Source organism: Kryptolebias marmoratus, linkage group LG24 (assembly GCF_001649575.2).
Source record: "Kryptolebias marmoratus isolate JLee-2015 linkage group LG24, ASM164957v2, whole genome shotgun sequence".
In the NCBI taxonomy this organism is placed as follows: domain Eukaryota; kingdom Metazoa; phylum Chordata; class Actinopteri; order Cyprinodontiformes; family Rivulidae; genus Kryptolebias; species Kryptolebias marmoratus.
Window position 1 is genome coordinate 19,079,101 of NC_051453.1, and position 16,579 is coordinate 19,095,679.

The window sequence follows — 16,579 nt, forward strand, 5'->3', positions numbered from 1 at the left end:
AAAGTGTTAGAAGCATAAATATTCAAATACACATTGAAAAATCCTCTATTTTGACAGCTGTTATGGCTTTAACTAATGAAATGGATTTACTCTTTTTTTGTTGTTGGCAGTGAAAATAAAGATTAATTTTAAATGTAATTTGCAAGATTTCTACACTAATATGATAAATATACACAGTGGGACTTTTAAACGGGTAAGTTCACTTAAAGTTGGTCTTTTTCAAGGTAAGTAATGGTCAATTATTCTTACCTAGCTAGGCAGTTGGCCAGTTAGGTAGGTAGATATATAGATGACTATTAATCTGAAGAGGAAGAGGAAAGTTTGGTTCTCATAGTAAAAACCAGGTATGTTAAGAAATTACAAAAGCAGCATAAATATTATTTGTAGCGTAATAAAATGCTAAACAAATAAAACAATTTTAAAAATGTGACGAAAGCAGTTTTATTATTATTATTTTTTTGTCATGCCGTTTTTAAATATCTGGCACCTGAGAAAAGGTCCTCGGATGTCTCGAATGTCTCGGTGATTATCCTTCCGGTGTGTAGTTTAAGAACAACACATACGAAGTGGTTTAAAAACCGAAGGCTCACTGTCTTTATGTTCGAGAAGACAAAGTATTTATTTATAATCTTTGCATTTAGTGTGATAAATGCTCTCGTGCACCTGACAGTTTTGGCACAGAAGACACTTTTTCCACTGTAAAAAAAAAAGGATTTTATTGTAATAACCTTGTTGTAAGTGTTTGTAAGACAGACAAGAGATCACAAAGATTTACTGGACTCCAATTAAAAAAAAGGCCAAACCAGCTGAATGACACTGATACACCTTCTTATAAATAAAATAAAAGATTATAAATTAAAATGCCCTTTAGCAATTCTACAATTTAGTCAAATACACCTAAACAATTGAGTGTCACGTGACAAAAAATTTATTTTAAACAATTCTCTTCAGCCTTTAATTCTTTGTTACATTGTGCTTTATTATTTGTGGTGGCTGAGCAGCAGCAGCAGTACAAGGTTAGTGATGAATCATCATATGACGTATCTACCAAAACAAATAAAACACCGCTGCAAGTATTGATTTGTATGATTTAAAAAAATAATTTAAAAAATCAGTCATTTTACTGTCAAAAATTGTGTGCTTCTTCAGCCTGCAGGCCGCTTTCTGGAACAGCAAGTCCTTCTTTTCGGCCAAAAAAATCTTTCTTTATAAATTTTAGCTACTTAAAAAGTCTGATAAGTTGGATTTGCTTTAAAACACGAAACAACTCTAATGTGTTTTATACATAAACAGACACCACGATGCATATAATCTGTCCTGGTAGCTTTACGCATTGTTCAAGATTGTTTTACTTGAAGTATTTTTTCTTTTAAATCCACTCTTGTTGGCAAAAAAGGAGGGGGGGGGGGGAGCTAAAAGCATTTTCCACAGAGGTAAGGCGGCTGATAATGCTCACAGTTAAATGGCAAATCTCTCCCCCCACGCCCCAAAAAAGTGATTTCAGGATATAACTGCAAATTCCTGCTGCTTCAAAGGTGCAGCACAATGCTCACAAGAGAAGCTCATTTATGCTAAAACCTTCGCTGCAGGCAGGGATTGTCAGTCTACCACTTTAATACACATTTACATGCTAAAACACAAGAATTAGAATTCATTAGTGTAATCTCAGGTCTAGATCTAAATCAGGAGTTGTTTGATTAGTAGCTTTGGGACATTGTTTTTGTAGTGAGTCTGCCTGTCTCCTACTTCTGTTTTTCTTTATTTAGCATGACTGCCTATAAAGCGGTTGTGCTTGAAGACTAAACTCAGCTATCTCAGCTGTAATTAACAGAGCATGCACAGTTCCCAGACACAGATTTGCTGTTTTGTTTTCTCTGTAAATACTTTATTTTTTATTTTTGTTCTTTTTTTTTTGTACAAAGCACCTGAATCTGCCCGCCTGAGGACAATGATAATAGTCAAACACTAAATGGCTTTATCTGCAACGGCACTAAAACATCCTTCCACCTGTCTCGTTCGGATGGCACAATATCATCACCAGCCTCTGATTCCTGAAAACTGGGCCTTACCGAAACTATTTGGACTTGTTTTGTCATTCAACACAGGGGAGCAGAACAGATCCTTTCAGTGTGCGGAGGAAGTACACGTCGATGATGCAGCTGCTGCTCTGTTCTGTGTTTGAGGTTCACCTACTTCTGAGGAAGTGGTGTAGGGGGGAGAAGACAGTGTCACAAACCAGCAAATAAAACAGGATATCCGATGCTGGAACAATTGAAACACAACATTTTTGACAATTTGAGTTTTTTTTTCCCCCTCCAACTCTGTTCTCTTTATTACATGATCTTTTATTTAGAATCAAAATAAAATGTGAAATATTGCATAGCCTATTAAAATTAAAAGAAAATTACTTGTAACAGCTTTGGTCAAACCTTGAAGTGCGATGGAAACCTTGAGACGTCCCTAGGGAGGTGTTCCGGGCATGTCCAACTGGGAGGAGACCCTGGGGAAGACCCTGGGAATGCCTCGGAATCCTCTCGGAAGAGCTGGAAGAGGTGGCTGTGGGGAGAGATGTTTGGGCCTCCCTGCTGAAGCTGCTGCCCTGCGACCTGACCCCTAGAACAAGTGGTAGATGATGTATGTATGTATGTATGTATGTATGTATGTATGTATGTATGTATGGATGGATGGATGGATGTAAGGATGGATGGAAGGATGGATGGATGGATGGATGGAGTATGGGGTGTGAATTACTCTCAGCTACAACCACATCAAATCTTAGCTTAGTATCTGTATGGCTGTGGCGACCATCTTGAGTTGGGTTGACTCCAAAAGGTAATGAGTTGTAGATGTGCCTCCAGTGATGATTTTCTGAGTTTTATTTAAATCTGCCCACTAGTTCATGAGATATTTTGCTAACAGAAACACACACACACACACAAAACATTCTCGTTCAACTGCGCCTTTTGGTGGGCGGCTATGAAAAAAAAATAGTGGTGGGATTTTTCTTTTCTTTTTTTTTTGTAGTGGGCTCTGTATGAGCATTTCTCTTCTGGTATGTCGTGGATATAACTGAAAGCCATCATGTCAGCGACATGCACAGCACCACTCACCACCCGCCCGAACATCAAAGAGCCCTTGATTCCCTCTAACCGAGCGTGCTAATTGGTGCTTGATTGATAACTTGAGTTCACAGGCGATGGCAATGTGTCATCTAAACTGTTCCGGGGTGTCTTTGTGAAATCAGCTTTATGAGTGGAAGAAGCATCACTGGCGGCCCCATTAAAAAATTGCCAGTGTACGTAGTTGCAAATAAGCTGTCACACATTACAAATGAGATTACCTTTTTTTTCAGTTTTGCCCGGGAACTTTGAGGGGAGGAGACGCATGGGTGAGACTCCAAAATAGCTCAAATCGTCTGCTTTTTATCAGCATGCTCGATCTGCAAAGTGCTGTTTATGCTTTTTTTTTTTCATGCACGGTGGAAGAAGGAAAAAAAAAAAGTACATTCACAGCTTGAAGCACAATGTAATCAGTTGCAGCAAAAGTGCAAATTATCTGAGAAAAGATAGTGCTCAGAATAAATGACTTTGGTTTGCGTTTGGCCTCTAAAAAAACAACTTCGTTTAAATGTTTGAGGGTGATTCAAAGAAACAACTCAGTAATTATATCGTTCATCCATCGCATTCACTTTTTAAAGGCGATAAGAGATCCGAACACTTTGGCAGGAGCAAACAAAAGGCGCACAATGGCAGTGTTGTGAGAGGCAACACGGAGACACGGCTAGGAGAACAGAAGCGGAGGCAAAAAAAGCAGTTATTGTATTTGCATCCAATCACACGCATGCAAACTAACTGTCTGCTTTACATGGCAGCGATCACTGAGGTCAGACAGCAGCTTTGTTGGTACTTCTGACAGGAGCTCGCTCATATTGACCATCGGCAGAGTTCTGAGCTTCACAAAGCAGCAGAATGTCTCCACAGTCATGTCAAAGAAGGACAGCAAGTGATCAGTCGTTATGAAGCAGAAATATTTTTGAGTATTTTTAAATGAGCTGCGTTTAGAATTTTCCAACAAAATATTCTCAGGAACCACTACATGGATTTTAATGAAACTCTCAGAAAGGAATGTACATCTACGACTGATTAACCTTTGGATTAACGCAATTCAAGATGGCTACCATAGCTAAGTGCTCTTAGGAAACACAAAAAGACTATAACTCAACGAGTTTTACAGATATCAAGCTAAAGTTTGTTGTGCTTGTGGATTAACTTTATATCAAAAATACTCAGAGCACTGCACATTGCTCAGTATTTCTGCTTAAAACCGTAGCATTATAAGACGCACTGTCAATGAATGGTCCATTTTCAAATTTTTGTCATATATAAAGCGCACCGGGCTATAAGGCGCATCCCCCAATTTTTGTAACTTCGCACAGACCGCGTGCGTCGCACTCCATTCAAAATGGACGATTTTGGTGCTCTAGTGGAGCTGGTTACCCTGTATCAGCATTTATATGAGATCACAAAGATAATCAGACTGTTCAAAACTCACGGAAGGATACTGCACCGAAGTAAGCGTCAAGTATAAACGCCTCCAACGCTTACTCGGGTCTGCGCTCTGCTATAACAGAGCCTTAATGCTGCAAGCGGCGCGGCTTTGTAGTTTACCAAAGTCGTACTAAAACATTGCGACTTCTTGCATATATAAGGCGCTCCGGATTATAAGGCGCACTGTCATTTTTTGAGAAAATTAAAGGCTTTTAAGTGCGCATTATAGACCGGAAAATATGGTAACAGTTGGCATTAGCCCTGCCTGTCTGTGAGCAAGAAATCTCACAAACTAGTTTGATTTTAATGAAACTCTTAGGAAGTAATCACTGGATGTACATCTACAACTGATTAACTAATGGAGTCAATCCGAACCCACCACAAAAGAAAAGGAAGAAGCCCACCACAGCTGGCAGTAGCCAAGAGTTGTTTTCAACCTGTTCCATGAGCAAACACGCCTTGCAAGTTTTCACAATAATGTATCCATCCATGCTTCTCCATTCCGGGTCACGGGGAGCTGGTGTCTATCCCCAGCAGTCACCATGTGAGAGGCGGGGGACACCCTGGACAGGTTGCAAGTCCATGGCAGTGCCACATATAGACAAATGAGACAAACAACCATTCACACGCTCACTCACACCCAGGGACAATTTTAGAGTCATCAATTAATCTAACATCCCACATATGGTCTGTGGGAGGAAACCGGACTACCCGGAGTAAACCCATGTGAACATGCAAACTCCACCCAGAAAGGCCCCAGGCCAGGAAGTGATCCTACAACCTTCTTGCTGGGAGGCAACAGCTCTAACCACGACTACACCGCTGTGCCACCCAGTAATGTATGAGATCGTACATAATGTCATTTACGAGGTTTGACCAAGGCAATGCTGTTTTTAGTTGAAAACTCTGGCATAAAGGCAGTGGGCAATATGCATTTCTTTATCACAGTCACATGTAGATTGCTTCGAATGCAATCTACATGTGACTGGATTACATTCTGAATGCACCAAATGCAACGAGGAAGTTTGTTAGCAAGTTGGACACATCATGATGTACTCTGATCATATCATAGATGTTCACAGGCCTACATTTAAAAGTTGTGTAACTATTCCATCATTCTTTCATTCCCACCCCAAGTGGATCTTGAATAAAACTGAGAGTTGTGCGCTTTGCGTGCCCACCATCTATCCTGACCCCCCCCCCCCCCCACACACACACACACACATGTTAATTTCTCTGAAAAAAGAAGAAGAGGAAACCCAAGGTTCAGTTGACCTTCATGATGGCAGGATCACACAGAGAGACTTTTTTTCGGGGCCAAGCACGTGTCGAGCCACACGAGGAACAGCCTCAGCGTATTCCGTTCAGACGAGCCAGTGGACACTTGGACCTGAGCCACTATTAATATCGGGGGTCCTATGTGGGCTTGGTACCGTATGCTCCACTGTCTAGACCCTTGTGCAGGTCATTGTAACACTGAAGAACCCATGAAGTGTGAAAAACCGGATCCAAAAGGTTGACCACAGCAGCGGTCCCCAACCTTTTTAGTTCCACGGACTGGTTCTTTATCAGACAGTATTTTCACGGACCGGCCTTTAAAAGTGTACAACAAAATAAAATGATACAACCGGCATGAAAACGGGGATATTTTTAAAACATAATAAACGTAAATCCAATGTGTACTTGCAGCTTTGCCCTGGTATTGCGTTATCAACATGAAGAACACCTTCTCAGCTAAAAACACAGCTAAAAACTAGTGATCAGGCCCGAAACCTGGGTGTAGTAATGGACTCAGACCTGAACCTTAAGGGACACAAAAACAGTTACAAAGTCAGCTTTCTACCACCTGAAGAACATCTCCAGAAGTAAAGGACTAATGTCACAACAAGACCTAGAAAAAATTATGCACGGGTTCATCTTTAGTCGTCTCGATTACTGCAACAGTGTCTTCACAGGTCTGCCAAAAAAAATCAATCAGACAGCTGCAGCTGATCCAAAATGCTGCTACTCGTGTTCTCACCAAGACCAGAAAAATAGAGCACATCACCCCGGTTGTAAGGTCCCTACACTGGCTCCCTGTAGCTCAGAGAATAGACTTTAAAATACTTCTATTAGTTTATAAATCACTGAACGGTCTAGCACCACAATACATCAAAGACTTATTATCGTCGTATCAACCCTCCAGAACACTCAGGTCATCTGGTTCTGGTCTACTTTGTATCCCCAGAACCAGAACCAAACATGGAGAAGCAGCTTTCAGTTTCTATGCACCATCAATCTGGAACAAACTCCCGAAAAACTGCAAAACAGTCGAAACACTAAATTCCTTTAAATCAAGGCTGAAAACTCACCTGTTTAGAGCTGCCTTTGATAAGTAGTCTGCAAACAAATTCCACTGCTCTGAACAAAATATCTTATTACATATTGACCATCTCCTTATGATTATCAAGTGTATCTGCCTGAGGATTTTTTTTTTGGATGATTGTAATGATGTTTTTGGATGATTGTAATGATGTTTTTGGATGATTGTAATGATGTTTTTTGACTGATGTTTTTAAGATGTAAAGCACTTTGAATGCCTTGCTGCTAAAATGTGCTATACAAACAAATTTTTACTTTACTTCACTTTAATTTACTTTACTCTGTTTAAACATGCCCTTTAAAATAAGATGCGCCACAAATATAAAGTGCACAAAGAATACAACTCACCATAACACTGTGCCTGTTTCTCAGTAACCAGACGGTCCCATCTAGGGCTTCCAGAGACGTTTGTTTTTTAATCATTTTGCTGCTTGTGCGTTTGTTTTTAGCGGTAACGTATCATGTGATCTAGATAAGTGTTCTGACACGCATCAAGGGTGAGTCATAGACGGATATAGTGGAGAGAATTTGGTCATTTTTTAAAATAAATGTTGTTCAAACTCCAAAAAAAAAAAAAAAAAACAGAAATACTGTAAGTTAATTATTCTTTCTGTGCAGCCCGGTACCAAATGACCCAGGGACCGGGACCGGTCCACGGCCCGGGGTTTGGGGAAGTCTGGACTATAGCACCTCAACAATGCGTGATCCGAGCCTACGCTGATGGGGGTACATGCTAACACGGTGAATCTATAAACCGAACAGATGATGAGTTTCAAATCCCACTCCAGTGCCTCACAGGCTCAGGTACAAACCAACTGTCTGCTCTTAAAGATGGTGCTGAGATGTATGGTGATTGTTCTGTAATATTTACTGGAACAATAACGATTATTTTAGATTCTGGTTGAACAAAGGAAGCGCAGACACTTTTTCACACATTTCCAGAAGACAGGCAGTGCATGACAGGATATGGGGGCACTGCAGCGTGCAATGCATATTGTTTGCATTTGAATTTGTTTTAGACGATAACATTTGCTAATTCACACTTCACTGGATGACTGCCCTGTGCTCGCATCAAGATATTTACCAAACTGCGTTCTTTTTTTAGACGGCGCTTTGTAAAAACCCTATGTCCGGTTGTCTTCAACTGAATGCCTTAAAAAAAAAAGGCTCCAGATTTTCAAGAAGGTGTGCAGTTTGAGACTTTCACTGGAGTTTATTTAGTTAGGACTGTGTGCAAAAACAAAACAAAATCCAACAGGACTCATAAAGAAAAAGATGCATTGCTTAAGATTTAAACAATTTGTCTAATTTTCATCTGCAGCCCCTAAGCAGGGAAACATATGATACATATACAATAACAACAATCAACAACAACAATATATGCTTAGGGTTAAAATAACAAATAATTTAAGATGGATACAATTTAATTCTACTGAGCATGAATGTAAATTAAAAATTTTAAAACCTCAAAGTATCAGATAATACAAATGATAAGACATAAACGACTAATTGACCAAAAATCCATTTATTAGCAGTTTTTTGGTCTTTCCGTAAAAGATAAAGTAATCCTCACGATTTTAAAACCATCAGGAGGTTTATTTCACATTTTAGTTGCCGTAAATAAAAAATCAAAAACAGATTTTCTTGCGTAGATCCTCAAACCTGACCTAAAGGTTCTCATGAACTCTTCTGACCAAAGTTGTGCAAATGACTTCAATGGAAGTGGTGCCATATTAGCTACAACCCCAATTTCGTTGTTCCACTATTGTTTTCTGCAGACTGGTGAACCCCTGCCCATCTTTACTTCCGAGAGAATCAGCCTCTCTGTACCCACTCCTCTGACTGACCTGATGTCAACGAAGTACTAAGTACATTTTCTTAGTTTAAACACTTCATATGTTTACTATGTTCCGTTGGGAATAAAATATGACTTTATGAGGTTGCGTCTGTTTGTCTGTCTGTCTGTGTACAAGGTTACTCAAGAGGTTATGAATGGATTTTCATGAAATTTTCAGGAAACATCAAACATGCAACAAGGAACAGGTGACTAAATGTTGGCGGTGATCGGGTCAAAGGTCAAGGTCACAGATCAGCCTGTGCTCTAACCATGCAGCTGTATAACAGGGATGTCAAACTGCACAGCTGGACACCTCATGGGTCAAAGATGATGCCTGTTGATTTCAAGGTTCATGGGGTCAAAGGTCACAGGTAGCCCCTTTGTTAAAACCTTCTCTCTGCTCCTACATGTGACCCTTCTGTTTCCGGTTGTGTCCGTTGATTTGTTTGTTTGTCTGTTAGCAAAGATCAGGTAAAAACTGATGAACAGATTTGGAGGAAATGTTCAGAAAAATGTTGGGGTTGTTACAAAAACAATGGATCACTAGATTCAACATGCCTACCACAAGCAACTGACTTTAAAAAAACACAAAAATGGCTAAAACTCAGTCACTTTTACAGATTTTCACCTAAAATTTGGTGTGGTAGTAGCTGAGACTGAGTCCCAACACATATTCTGAGCGCTAACAGTAGACATAAGAACTATGTTTAACATTTTTGCCAACAACTGTTTAGAGTCAACTCTGTCGGTCTGTTAGCAAAATATCTCATGAGCCGCTCACCAGGTTTGAATGAAATGTTCAGGAAGTAATCACTAAACGCACGTCTACATTTGATTAACTTTTGGAGTCAGCCTGAGTCAAGATGGCCGCCGTAGCTAATCGGCCTCAGCCAGCGCAAAAATGGCTCTAACTCAGTCAGTTTGGCAGATACTGAGCTGAAGTTTGATAGGGTAGTAGCTGAGCGTCATTTACACCACATACTCATAGGATGACATCATGAGACGCTGTATGAGGTGGATCATAACGTGACAAAACGGTTTGTCACTTCTCAACACAAGATCTCAGCCTAAAACTCTGTCCTTGAAAGGCGGCGGGTGACGTGCATTCCTTCATGAAACGCTAGGCCTTCAGTTTCTACTCTGCATTTCTGCCTGCCTGTCTTATTAAGGGTGCTGAGACACAGCTGCAGAAGTCGGCAGAAGAAGGCTGATGTATGTTGGAGATATGCGCTGGCACCTTTTGAAATTTCCTCAGAAATGTTCTAGTTTTTTTACTACCAACATTTATTTCTTAAGAACATAAAGGGCCAGAAGGAGGAACTTCATTAGGCCTTTGCACCCCCCCTCCCTCCAGCACCCCTCCCTGCATGAATCAGTGTATATTTCTGTCGCAGTGTTTTGGCCTGCTGCCTTCCTTACATGGGCAAACCTCCCGACCGAGCGAGGCTGCTGGAATTTCAGCGCGTGACGTCACTGCCTACAACTCTCTCTCCCACAATTTGGAGAAAAAGTTGGACTTTTTTTTTTTTTTTTTTTTTTTAAACTCGGTGCTCGTTTTGTTTTTGCTGGGATCTTTTTCAGCTGCTTCTTCCTACGTTTCCTAGAAAGCGAGGTAAGCGAACGAGCACTCTATTTTAACCCCCCCCCCAAAAAAAAAAACAAACAAACTTTTTTTCAAACGTCGGGCTGGCTTGCAAACTTTTTTTTTTCCTACTTATTATTACTTCATCGCGCGCGAGCGGTAGAAGTCGGAGCGGCTCCGTTTGATTTCTTTCTGTATTTGCTCGGCCTTGTAGCTCGGACGGAGGCAGCTCGGTGAGGGCGTGGACTCGACGCGGAGAGCCTCTCGGCCGGTAGGAATGTTACATGAGGGCATTAAACAAAGCTAACCTGTCGCTAGCCTCTGAGCCGAGCCAGGCGCAGTCATGCAGGCGGGGGGTAACATTAAAGACGCCGAGGGTTTTTTTTTTTTTTTAGCTGCACGGGACTCTAGACGTCTCTCCTTGGAGGGGGGTTCTGTTTTTAGCCGAGCAGTCCGGTGCCGAGCAATGCGGAAGAGCCGGGCTGTCACCGGAGAGCCCCTTTCATCGCTGCCCCCCCATCCAGAACAACATAGCTGTTGTGTGTTTTCTGTTTCCGGCCACGTTAGTGTAAACGACCGTGTGTCGTCCGGCCGCAGAGCCGAGTCTCTTAGACGTCGCAAGTTCCACGGGGAAGTCATTTAGCGCTCATTTGCTGCTTTAAATACGTCCGCAGAGATGATCTATATTTGTTCTACTACTAGTCTTTATTTGTGTCACACTAGACGCTGCTTTAATCCAGCACTAGAAAATAGGTGAAGAAGTTTTGAGGGGTGCCAGTGTGGCTGCTGCCCAATGTTTCAACAGAACTTATCAGTAATCTAAGATGAGGAAAAAAAAGCCTGTCCACTATATTGCCAAAAGTATTCGCTCGTCTCCCTTCACACACAAGAATTTGAGTGACATCCCATTCTTTATCCGCAGGGTTTAATATGATGTTGGCCCACCCTCTGCAGCTATAAGAGCTTCAGCTCTTCTAGGAAGGCTTTCCACAAGTTTAGGAGTGTTTATGGGAAGTTTTTGACCATTCTTCCAGAAGCGCATTTGTGAGCTCAGACACTGATGTTGGACAGAAGGCCTGGCTCACAGTCTCTGCTCTTATTGATCCCAAAGGTGTTCTGTCGGGTTGAGGTCAGGACTCTGGGTGGGCCAGTCAAGTTCTCATCCATGTCTTTATGGACCTTGCTTTGTGCACTGGTGCTCAGTCATGTTGGAACAGGAAGGGGTTATCCCCAAACTGTTCCCACAAAGTTGGGAGCAGGAATTTGTCCAAAATGTCTTGGTATGCTGAAGCATTAAGAGTTCCTTTCACTGGAACTAAAAGCTGAGCCCAACTCCTAAAAAACAACCCCACACCACAATCCTCCCTCCACCAAACTTTACACTTGACACAATGCAGTCAGAGAAGAACCGTTCTCCTGGCAGCAGCCAAATCCAGACTCATCCATCAGGTTGTCAGACAGAGAAGTTTGATTTGTCTCTCCAGAGAACATGTCTCCTCTGCTCTAGAGTCCAGAGGGGGTGAGCTTTACTCCACTGCATGCAACACTTTGCACTTGGTGTTGGAAGGCTTGGCTTCAGCTGCTCAGCCATGGAAACCCATTCCATGAAGCTCTCTGCTCTGTTCTTCAGCTGATCTGAAGGCCACATGAAGTTTGGAGGTCTGTAGCTGCTGACTCTGCAGAACTACCACTTCATGGCTGAGTTGTTGTCGTTCCCAATCACTTCCACTTTGTTAGAAGTAGGCGTCGCACAAACAGCCGCTGTGCTAAAGCTATAGGTCGGATTTAAAGTATCCCTGAACTTGTGAGCAGCAGAGAGCTCTGAAAGTCACAGGTGATTTTTTTTTTTTAATGTTTCTCCAGTGTTTTCTGTTGGAGACGTGACAAGTTAAAGACCGTTCGCTTCCAGTTTTAAAGGAAGAAGTTTGAGCTACTATATTAAAGGCCTAGCAGTTTTCGAAGGAAAGCATTTCACTGGCTGCCTTTCAGGCTGGTTTTAGACTAAGGCCATCTTGTGATCAGCTGTGGCCTAATAATGTAAGATCTTACACTCAGTATGTGTATTTCTCACATCAAATCAAATGTTAGTTTTACGGAAATGGACCTAACTTAGCTGTAGTCATTTTTGTGTTTCCTAATGTTGAATAACTGCGGCCAGCATCTTGATTTGAATTTATTCCAAAAGTGAATCGATTGTGAATGTGCATGCAATGATTACTTTTTGAACGTTTCAATAACATTTGTCCAGTGGTTGGCGAGTTTGCTAACAAACAGGTTTGACTTTGCACACTGGATAGAGCTTGGAATATTTGTTGTGAATGGTACCAAATTCTAGGATGATTTCCTCCTTCAGTTGAATTATCTGAAACCTTTTAGTGAGAGCTCAGAGCATTGTCTTCCTCCTAGTTAAAGGAACTAAAATGCTCCTCTTCGCTTTAGACTTCATTCCAATGTGAAGCGAGAAAAATAATTCAGGCTTTCTTCTCCAGAAGACAGAATACAAACTTGGACTGAGTTGTGAATTTCAAATCAATAACACCAAGCTCCCCCCCACACACACACACACACACACTCAGGAGAGCTGCCTTCAAACTGAATACATCTGTGCCGCTCGCTCCGACACATTTTCAACTCGGGCGACATTAAACGGAGCTGCTTTTTTAAAATGTCTGCCTTAAAACAGGCTGGTTCGACAGCGCTGACGATGTTTAAAATAAGAGATGCGCTCATCAGCATCTCATCTGCCTTTGAGTCCAGCCCCGGTAGGGTTAGTCAAGTCGTTCCACTGTTTGTGTTTTTTTGGCCCACGTTTTTGGGCCACCATCCTGCAGGTTTTCCTTGTTTCTCTGCTCCAACACACCTGATTCGGTGGTTAAATTACCTCTTCATGTTCTGCAGAAGCCTGTTAATCACCCATTGATTCAAATCAGGTGTGTTGGAGCAGAGAAACAAGTAAAACCTGCAGGATAGTGGCCCTCGAGGACCAGGATTGGACACCCCTGATATAAATGCTGATGCAGGAGAACCAGCTCTGCTAGATAGTGGCATCCGGTCTGCGTGAAGTTACAAAAATTGGGAGGTGCACGAGGGTGCGCCTTATTGTCCGGTGTGTCATAGATATGACAAAAGTTTGAAAATGGACCATTCATTGACAGTGCGTCTTATAATCCAGTCCGTCCTATAGTGCAGAAAATTCAGTATTTCAATTTTATTTAACACATTACAGCTAACAAATAAAACTGACATTTGTGAAGATATTTAAGGTTTTACTTGTTATAGATGGCTCTTTGAACGACCTCAGCTTGGAGCAGCAGTTTACTGTAGGTAGGCCTGATGGCTCGTACAAACACAGCTAAGGACACGGTGCCATCTTAAAACGGCTCCAGTCTCGAAATTTTCATTGTGGATCATATCAGTTTCACGTTACACAGTTGTTTACATAGAATTCTGTGGTTATTTGCGACTGCAAAAAGTGCTTTTGATGCAGCCTGGGGTCACTTCCTGCTGGAATTGAATAATATTTCTGCCGGGATAATCCTGTAATGCAAACTTGACGATGGTGTAAAGAGTTACAGTGTTTGCATGGACCACTTTAGAGACCTGAAGGTAATCTGAACCCCATCTATGATGACGAGACAGTGTTTACAATAATATAATTCCATTACTGATTTTAATTTATTTGTTTAATTTTTAATGGGCCAAAGTACAGAACTATTAGATCATTTCAGAATTGTCTGTTATAAGGCAGCAAAATCTGCCTTGGAAGTGGGTCTGCTCGGACCAGAAGGACGAGCCAATAATGGCGTGTCCAAACACCTGTTTTCTCCTCGTTTATAAATCTGTATCTGCAAATATTATGAAATTCTGTCAGAAGAGAACCCAGACTGCAACGAAACTTTTACCTTTTGCCGCCGCCACCGTTTGCAAAGAACCGCAGGACTCCATGTAAACAACTATGCATTGTCAATTTGACAGCGGTGTAGAGGTGTATAAAATGTTTCCATGAACCGCTATCAAAGTTCAGAGAGTGGAGCTATTTTAGGACGGCAGCAGTCCACTTTAGTCTTGGCTGCCTTTGGATTAGCCAAGACTCGAGTCCTGTCAGATTTAAACAGTTATTTCCCCAAGCTGAGAAGAAAAAGGCAATCTACAGCAGGCAAGATATTAATTGTTAATAACCTTTCCACAGAACCCCATTTGAAAATTGTTAAAATATCCCTTCTTAGTATTTCTATAAACTGTGCAGGCTATGGCCAAGTTCTGACTTTAGTTGTTCTATTATTCATTATTTTCTCAAGTACCTGCAATTTTTTTTAATTTAAAAATAGCCGGTAAAACGTTCTAATTTGTGTGCCACGTCTCGGGCCTAATTAACCACAGTTGGTGTGTGCAGCATGAAAGGAGAGCAACCAGTTACTGAAACACAACATTCACAAAGTGTCTCACGCTTTCGGACTTGATCAAGTAAAAACAGATCTTCGTCTCGTGCCAGATAGTCCATGATCGTGAAGTTTTCCTGTTATTGCCGACATCCGTGAGAGACAGCAGTGTCGTGTGCTCTCACTGGCTTTTAGTTGAGCTGCTTTGCCTTTATTAACTTGAACAAATTGGACTTGTTCAACTGGGTGATAATGTTATTAATGTCAGATTAAAATTGTCTTTAAAAACCTCTTGGTGCTTGAACCTTATATTTTCTGAACAGATGTCCCAAAACTGACTTTGAACAGCACTTCAGACATATTTGCGTGCTTGTGTGTGTCTGTAGTTCAGACATTAATACACACACATCCCGAATAAACTCGTGTAATCCTGTAAGATGAAAACCAGAAGTGTGTGTTCTTTTCAACAGATTTCAACCTAGCTGCATCTCTGTACTCATGACACAGACATGCCAGTGCCTGTTTTAAGCTTCTGCTGTGCTCTCAGGTGTGGCTGTAACGTGTAATATGTTGGATTTCACAATAACATAGTCGGCTGATTTAATAATGGGGAAATCCTGCAGCACAATTCAGTGTCCTTACTCTGAAGTTCTGGACTGAAAAAACACAAATGTTAACGTGCTGATGGCGTCCACAGCCACCCCTGTTGCTAGTGAGCTCTTTGTTTATATCCAGTATGTTCAGTTTTGACACAGGATATTCAGTGCCATTTTATAATATTAGGCTCTGAACCAACAACATCCTATATATATGCATTTATTCTTGTTTTAATCAAGAACATAAATAGATTCATGACAATTATGGGTAATAGTTGTTAACCAGAGGTACACAAATTATCTAGGAAATACTGTAGCACTATAGTTGGGTTATGTTAATTGAAATGATGTAATAGTTCAGTATTTTTGCACACAAAAGACAGTATCGGAGCCATTTTATTGTACACTCTGTCTCGTCTTCATAAATGGGGTTCAGATTACCAGCATAAACCCTGACGTTCTTTCCCAGAAAACGCAGCAACTAAAAACAGGTGTTGAGAACTGCAACTAATATTTTATTAGTCATGACATTTTAAGCAAAGGCATGCTTTGAATTCGTCAGTATTTCTTTATTTTTCTTGAATATTTGACCAGCATGGGCAGCCATCTGCCTCGACTGTCTGGGGTTGAGAGGACAAAAATGAGACGGAAACAAAAAGAAATGTGGGCCAGGTGTTGTTTCTGTGAGAACAGAAAACACAAAAGGTTAAAGACGGCAATAATTGTGAACACAAACATGGAGAGTGAAGACAGCAGAGGGAAGAACTGTGGTCAGTATGTCTAAGCCTACAGCAGCAGAACTAATGCCCCTTTTACACGGGCTCTAAAGGTCCCGGCTCCACTCTACTCGGCTTACTTTATGTGCGTTTCCATCTGCATTTTTTCGAGGTCAGCCCTGCTTCTTTGGTCCCTGTTTTGGAGTTGGGCCGGCCAGGCCAGCCCTGCTTCGTGGGTGGCGCAAGTTTAGCTCTTGTTCTCTCATTGGTTGTGGGTGTGACCAGATGCAAGCATAAAAAGCGAAGGTAGGAATATAAACAACAGCGTTAGCTTACCCTGCAATGTTTATGCCGTTTGTCCCCCAGCTGAAGGCGCTGTAAAGCCTGAAATCTCCGGCTGATAACAGCTGTCCTACTCCGTGCAACAATCGCAGCATCCAGAGCATTTCTTCCACTGTGCCTCTCTTCCTGAAGTCTCAGGAGAATCGCCATAAGTTTAAAAAACAGCAACAACGCAGGGCCAACGTTGTCCATAGCGCTTCCGTTGTTTACACAACTTGC

The 16,579-nt window shown here is 41.5% G+C and overlaps 1 protein-coding gene across 5 annotated transcripts in view; it reads left to right on the forward strand.

Moving 5' to 3' along the window:
• Positions 1–10,174: 10,174 nt before the first annotated feature.
• lpp (LIM domain containing preferred translocation partner in lipoma) overlaps positions 10,175–16,579 on the forward strand; it is a 193,850-nt gene continuing 187,445 nt past the window's right edge. For 2 of the 5 annotated variants that reach the window (XM_017423524.3, XM_037974310.1), the window contains exon 1: positions 10,451–10,598. The gene's annotated coding sequence lies outside the window, so the exon portion shown is untranslated. Of the gene's footprint in view, positions 10,358–10,450; positions 10,599–16,304; positions 16,325–16,579 lie in introns of those variants that run through there. The other 3 variants (XM_017423523.3, XM_017423525.3, XM_037974311.1) reach the window with 3 other exon arrangements.